This window comes from Cebus imitator, unplaced genomic scaffold, assembly GCF_001604975.1.
Source record: "Cebus imitator isolate Cc_AM_T3 unplaced genomic scaffold, Cebus_imitator-1.0 Scaffold250, whole genome shotgun sequence".
Taxonomy (NCBI): Eukaryota; Metazoa; Chordata; class Mammalia; order Primates; family Cebidae; genus Cebus; species Cebus imitator.
This window is the reverse complement of record NW_016107565.1, coordinates 3,268,308-3,275,779: the sequence shown is the minus strand read 5'-3', so window position 1 is coordinate 3,275,779 and position 7,472 is coordinate 3,268,308.

Genomic DNA, 7,472 nt, shown 5'->3' with positions numbered 1-7,472 from the left:
AGCACCCACTATGTGACAAATAATACATGAGTCACAGGGCTGCTGTGTTAAAAAACAAAATGAAATCAATCATTCTTTACTCCCCAGAACTAGCAGACTGGTGAGGGAGAGAGATATTACATGCATAAAAGCACAGGCATAAACGCGCAAATTTGTTGTAACAATGCTTTGAAGGAAAAGGGTGGTGTGCTACTGAGAGAATACGAGGGCAGGCTGCCTTAGGTGGTGATATGGTTTGGCTGTGTTCCCATCCGAACCTCACCTTGAATTGTATTAATCCCCATGTGTCATAGGAGGGACCTAGTGGCAGGTTTTCCCGTGCTGTTCTTTTGATAGTGAATAAGTCTCATAAGATCCGATGATTTTATAAAGAGGAGTTCCCCTGCACACGCTCTTGCCTGCCACCATGTAAAATGACCCTTTGCTCTTCCTTCATCTTCCAACATGATTGTGAGGCCTCCCCAGCCACGTGGAATTGTAAGTCCATTAAACCTCTTTACTTTATAAATTACCCAGTCTCAGGTATGTCTTTATCAGCAGCATGAGAACGGAGTAATACAGGTGGGGTGGCCACAGAAAGCTTCCCTGAAGAGGGAGGTGTTGAGCTCCCCTATGAAGGATGGGTAGGAGTAAGTATTGCAGGTAAAGGCAAAAGGTACCTAAAGATCTTACCTTAAGGGGAAAAAGGGTGTGGTGAGTTTGAGCCTGTGAATGAGGTGACAGGGTTAGCAGAAAATAAACCAGACAGAGGATGAGTCCTATTCTGAGTATAAACTGCAAAAGCAATGGAGAAGGTAAATACTTTTATAAAGTGTAAAATCCACATGTCTGTAACCTAATATATTTTCCAGCATAAAAAACTAGGAGTTGGAATTAATCGCATGGAGTCCAGGTAAGGAGTGAATTCACCTCCATGCCTTTTGAAGTTTGCACTCAGAATAAAACAATTGCCTAAAAACTACAAATCTTATGGCAGAAAATGTGTGTCAGTGTGTCTGTGTGATCTGAATTCCCAAAGTGCATTTGGAAGCCAACAGCCTTTTCCTTGAATTTCATCGTCTGGATATGCATCAGCGCTTTGAGCCTCAGTTTCCTTCTTGGTAATAATGGGGCTGTGTCTTCCTCTTTACTAATGCAGCTGTTTTCTCAGAAGGTTGTTCTGAGAAAAACTCTGGTAAATGTTGACTCCCTATGCCTCTTCTTTTCTCTGTGGCTTAAGCTTCACTGTCTGGTGCTTCTGATGACAGTCTGCATTTGAGAGAAGGCATTAAAAATTCATAGCTGGCTTTTCATCAAATGTGTCCTGCCCACCACACAATCTTGGAGAACCCATCGGCATCTGACCACTCTAGAGATTGCCCCTTTCTTAAAGGAGCCACCTGACCTCCGTTACCCAGGGCTGAAATCCATCCAATTCACACACCATTGCTGTGGAAGTTAGTCCTTCTTTTAATTCTGATCAAGTGAGCAAAAGGGGAAATAAGGAGGAAACCATCAGAACAGCTCATGAAAAATATGTACGTTCTTTAAAGGAAGACAGCATACAAATGGGATATATTTTCTTTTCCAAAAGGGAGGGGGAAAACACGCAGGCTTTTAAACAGAAGTCTTTAAGCGGGGAGTGATAGAAGAAAAATATGTCTCTGAAATGCATTCAGTGCCATTGCCACAAGGCTGCCGAGCCAGGATTGTTTATTAGAAGATAAGATAGTGAAAAATGTATTTTGCAGAAAGAAAATAGTAAAGTCAGGTCTGAGGCAGATAAGAAGCCAAATTTCTATTTTATGCTCAATTGAGTGACTCAGTTACATTATCTGGGTGAAATAACACCCTTCGTAAATGAGGCCTGGGTTGCTCTGGGTCTCCTTCCAGCCTTGGCCAGGCTGAACTCTGCACAGCTGGGATGCTGCCTTCTCAGAGCAGTGTATTTGCCGTCTAGGGAGAGGGGAAGAAAGGTTCTGATCTTTTCTCTCCAGCTCCTTTTTCTCTCCATCTTTTTATGTGAGCACTCTAGTTCAGCTTCATACCTCCCCTTCTGCTGCCAAAGGTGAGAAAATAAACACACACACATGCATACGAGATGAAGCTCTGCAAAGACCAACAGATGTTGGAGCCAGAAGCATCATTAGAGTTCAGCTGGTACAGGGGTCTGTGGTCAGTGTTTTCTTTGGCAAGCACAAATATGTCATCTGAGTGTTTTTACATAGGGCATTGGCCTCCAGTTTGCCAAAGATCCCGCTATACCTTTTAAAAGTTTTACCTGGCTGCTTTACACATTTTCATTATGTGTCTGGTCCCTGGAGAAATATAAGATGATTTCTCTAGACATCTTTCAGAATCCTCGGTTAAAAGATGAGGAAACTTCCTTCCAGAGAGGTCAAGAGGCTCGTTAAAAGTCACACAGCTGGCGAGTGGCATTATTACAAACAGGCTGTACTTCCAATTGTCTCTTATCCTTTCCTAATGGTTCAGCTTTTGGGCCCTTTCCCACTTTGGAGATTCTTAATTTCTTATCCAGTTGGAGGTTAGAGGAATTTGAAAAGTGAATATTGATTTTTTTGGGCCAATAGTCAGTTCAACATCTCACCTAGTTGTGCATTGGTAAGCCTGTGGTAGTCAGAATAATGGCCCCTGAAGATGTCCATATCCTAATCCCGGAAACCTGTAAATAATTTTGCAAATGTAATTTAATTAAGGATCTTCAACTGGAGAGATTATTCTGGATTATCTGGTGATACGGTTTGGCTGTGTTCCCACCCAAATCTCATCTTGAATTGTAGCTTCCATAATTACCACGTGTTGTGGGAGGGACCCTGTGGGAGATAATTAAACATGGGGTGGGTTTTCCCCCATACTGTTATCGTGGTAGTTAATAAGTCTCGTGGGATCTGATGGTTTTATATATGAGAGTTCGTCTGCGCAAACCCTCTTGTTTGCCACAATGTAAGACATACCTTGGCTCTTCCTTCATCTTCCACTATGATTCTGAGGCCTCCCCAGCCATGTGGAACTGTGAGTCTCTTAAACCTCTTTCCTTTATAAATTACCCAGTCTCAGGCATGTCTTTATTAGCAGCATGAGGACAGACTAATATGTCTGGGTAGGCTCAACCAAATTACATGAGTCTTTAAAGTGAAGACGTTTTCAAGGTCAGAGAGGGGGAGATGTGGCAATGGAAGAAGGGTCCGAGAGATGTAACATTGCTGCTTTGAAAATGAAGGAAGGGAGCCATGAGTCAAGGTATGTGACCAGCAAAACTGCAGAAGCTGGAGAGGGCAAGGAAGCAGCTTCACACCTACAGCCTCCAGAAAGGAACACTGGCTTGCCAACACCTAGTTTTATCCCAGTGAGTTCCAGGTTGAACTGATTTGTAGAAAGAATGACAAGATAACACATTCGTGCTATTTTAAATGATTAAGTTTGTGGTAACTTGTTACAACCACAATAGGAAGTGAATACTACAGGCATCTAAATCCTAACAACATTTCATACCCCATTCATTCTCATATCCTTCCTTTCCTTCAGAAAGATTTCTATGAAGCCACTTGCAGCTAATTTTTAGGCTCATTTTGAACTCAATTTTGAGAAAAAAGTTAGGTCCATAGAGAGATTAACTATAAAAAACTTTGAATTTGGTAAGCCATTGTGTATTTGGACATAAGGAGTAATATAGGCCTCTTGTCCTATTCCCTCAGATATATATTTTTAAATTAAAAATGGATGCTCAGAGAAGGGAAGTACTTCCCCAAAGTTGCATAGGAAATTAATGTCAGGATAAAAATTAAAATTTTGGTTTTTCATCTTCTATCCCACCATTCTTAAGATTACTTTTTTAATACAGGTTAAAAGTACTGTCCGTCCAGACACTGACCCACATATATTTTATGATCTTATTTACCACAAAAACATAACTGACATTCAAAGGGAAAAGAAAGATTTTTGTTTGGTCAACTGAATATCCATATGGACAAAAATCAGCCTTGACCCTTCTTTCATACCATATATAAAAGTTATTAAAGACAGATTATAGACACAGATAAGAAAGGTAAAATAATAGGGACTCTAGAAGAAAACATAGAAAAACATCTTCATGACTTGGAGGGAAACAACTCTTAAATAGGACATTAAAAAAAATCACCAGCCAGAAAAGAAAATTTATGGTGCTCAGTAATTAGGCCATTCTTTTTCTTTTGGGATCTCATGAAGTTCTCTAAAGGGAATTTTACACTTTGAATGATAAATGAAATATTATTAAAATTAAGAACATTTGTTTATTGAAAGACACCAATAGTAAAAGTCACAGACGGAGAATAGACGTTTGCAACACATAAATCTGAATAGAGTTCATATTAGGAATATGCAAAGAATTATTAATAGGAAAAAGACAAGTCAATGACGGTGGAAGACAGACAATGGAGACTTTGAAGGGGGAAGGGTTTTTGGGGGGGATAGGTGGTGAGAATTACTTAATGGGTACAACACATGTTGTTTGGGTGATGAATATTCTAAAGCTTTGAATTGACCATTATTCCATCTATGGATGTAACAATATTGCACTTGTACTCCATAACTTTATACCACAAAAAGCTAGCAAAGACTTGAACAGGCAAGAACTTGAATACAAAAGAGATATCACAATGGCCAATAATCACGTGAAAGCTGCTCAGCATATTAGCTATCGGAGGAATACAAATCAAATGTCAATGAGATGCTATCCCACACCCACCGGAAAGGCTAAAATTAAAAGGACTGATAATATCTAGAGTTGTCAGGCATCTGGAGCAACTGGAACTCTCATACATTGCTGCACTGCAGTTCCTCATCATATCCCTTTTAAGTTTTTTGACGGCCAAACTCATGTTTTATTCATATTTCTTCCACCTTCTTGCCTGCGCGGTGCCAGTAATAAGTGCTCATGTGTTTTGACTTTCGGTTCCACTCTAGATAAAAAGCCACCAGCACACACAAAAAAGCAGCAGTGACCCTGATGAGAAGAGATGGCCCAAGTAATTTTCCGAAATGGGAGTCTAATAGACAGTTTTTGCACCAAACTGCCTGCCTTTCCCTAGGCAAATGTGCAACTCTTCATACTGACTGTGATTCCATGGCCTCAGGAAGCAGCCCAGCACTGTGGACTCCTGGGCTCTGGAGTTAGATGATTGCTGGATAGTATCCCATATCAGCCATTTACCAGCTGTGTGACCTTGAAGCAAATGACTCAACCTCTCTGTGCCTTCATTTTCTCATTTACAGAACAAATAGTAATGGTATCTACTTTATAGGATTGTAATGAGGATAAGTGAGATGTTAGAAGCAAAACATCTGTCCAACTCTAGGTGCTCAGTAATTTTCAATTCTTTTGCTTTTGAGACTTCATGAAGTCTTCTAAAGAGGATTTTGTACTTTGCATGATGGTAATCCATTTTGTGGAGAGCAGTTGAGAATTCTTTGCATTTCTTCTGGAAATATCTTTTGTGTACCTTTAAAACTGTCCCTCAATAAAAGCTCTGACAAGCATTGTCCAAGACCTCCACACTTTGTGGCCAGTGGATTTGGAGGTCCTTTCCTCAAGAAAGGCAGGGCTTTGGGGACCCCCAGTGCATTGATTACCTTTATGTCCTATCAGGATTGACAAGACAATCGATCAGGAAGGAAGCCACAGAAAAGATGAGCTTTTCTGGAGCTGATGATAACACTCCTTTATCATCAGCGCCTACAGCAAAGGCAGAGAGGCCCTGGAACCGTTACAGGTGGCCCATGCTGAACATATGCTGGAATTGTTTATGTCTTGTAGATAAAAAAGCTGGGAGTAAATATTTGCAGACAGGGAGCCCCGGCATGCTGATACGCTGATGGAATGAGAAATTGTGCATGCATGAATCAGTATGTGTGTGTGTGTGTCTGTGTGTGTATTTGAGTGGAGGAGAGAGAGGGTAAAGAGTTTTGTCTCCTCTCTCTGCCTGTAGATGGAGAGATGGTAGGTAAAGTGGAAAGAACCATTCCATGGACTACAGTCAGGTGCCCTCTGGTCTGGCCCCTGCTGTGCCAATTGTCTGATTTACTATATAGGGGGCAAGAAACAGAGACTCCCTCAGGTTGACTAGGGGGAGAACAGTTTATTATCTAGATGAATATGTTCCAATGAGGGGGTTTTACACCCCCTACCAGGGATTTTATAAAGGGCAGTTCTCCTGTACGTACTCTTCTGCCTGCCACCATGTAAAATACGCCTTCTCTCCTCCTCTGCTTTCCGCCATGATTGTGAAGCTTCCCCAGCCATGTGGAAGTATGAGTCCATTAAACCTCTTTTTCTTTATAAATTACCCAGTCTCAGGTATGTCTTTATTAGCAGCTTGAGAAAAGACTGATACGATGACTCAGAATCCAAAGAAGTTCCAGGCTCTTTGGCAACAGATTTGATTGAACTTGCAGACTCTGGAATCAGATGGCTTCACCTAGAAATGAGGCTCCTGGCTGTAGGAGCTTGGACAGATCCCCGGTTTCTCTAAAACCATAATTTTATCTTCCCCAAGAGGAGAATAAATAATATCTCCTTCAGAATGGTGTTGCATAGGATGATGCACAGAGAACACTCAGCATAGTGCCCAGTATATAGTAAGAATTTGTATTGTTGCCATTATCATTGTTTTCTTCCTTACTGGATGCAATTAAGGGGACCTTAATTGGACATGCCTGTTTTCCTCATCTTTGCTCTTTATCTCTTCTCAACAGCAGTGGTTTTCAAGTGTTCCCTGGACCAGCAGGGTGAGCATCACCTGAGAAAAAGTCACAGGTGGAGGTCCTCTCCTCGAGAAAGGCTGGGCTTTGAGCATCCTCCAATGCATCCATCACCCTTATGTCCTATTCTGGCTATGCAGAATTCTGTCCAAATCCTCAGGCTCCATCCTCTGTCCTATCAGAATAGAAACTCTGGAGGAGGGCTTAGCAATGTGCACTTTAGCAAGCCTTCTTGGGGATTCTGCTGCACACTGAGGTTTAAGAATCATGGCCCTACACCGAGGCTGCTCATTACCTCCAGTTCATCCCCTCATAGCCTCTGCTTCCTTGTGGTACATCATGACCCTTCTGATCTGGCTTCTTTCCTTGCCCCTAGAATCTATCCTATACATAGCTTTCTGTTTAAGCATCCTACAATAGTTTCCCATTGCCCTTAGAATAAAACCCAGACTGTAGTCACAGCCCAAAGGCCCTTTGTGATATGGATTCTGCCGCCTCTCCAACTTCCTCTGTCCCTTCTCTCCTTCAATCACTGTCCCCTCCCACACCTTTGCCCTTCCTGGCTATGTGTCTCTGTCACTCAGGCTTGAGTGCAGTGGCATGATCACGGCTCACTGCAGTCTTGACCTCCTGGGCTCTCACAGTCCTCCCACCTCAGCCTCCCAAGTGGTTAGAACTACAGGCATGTACCACCACATCCAGCTAATTTATTTTTTGTAGGGACGGAGGTCTCC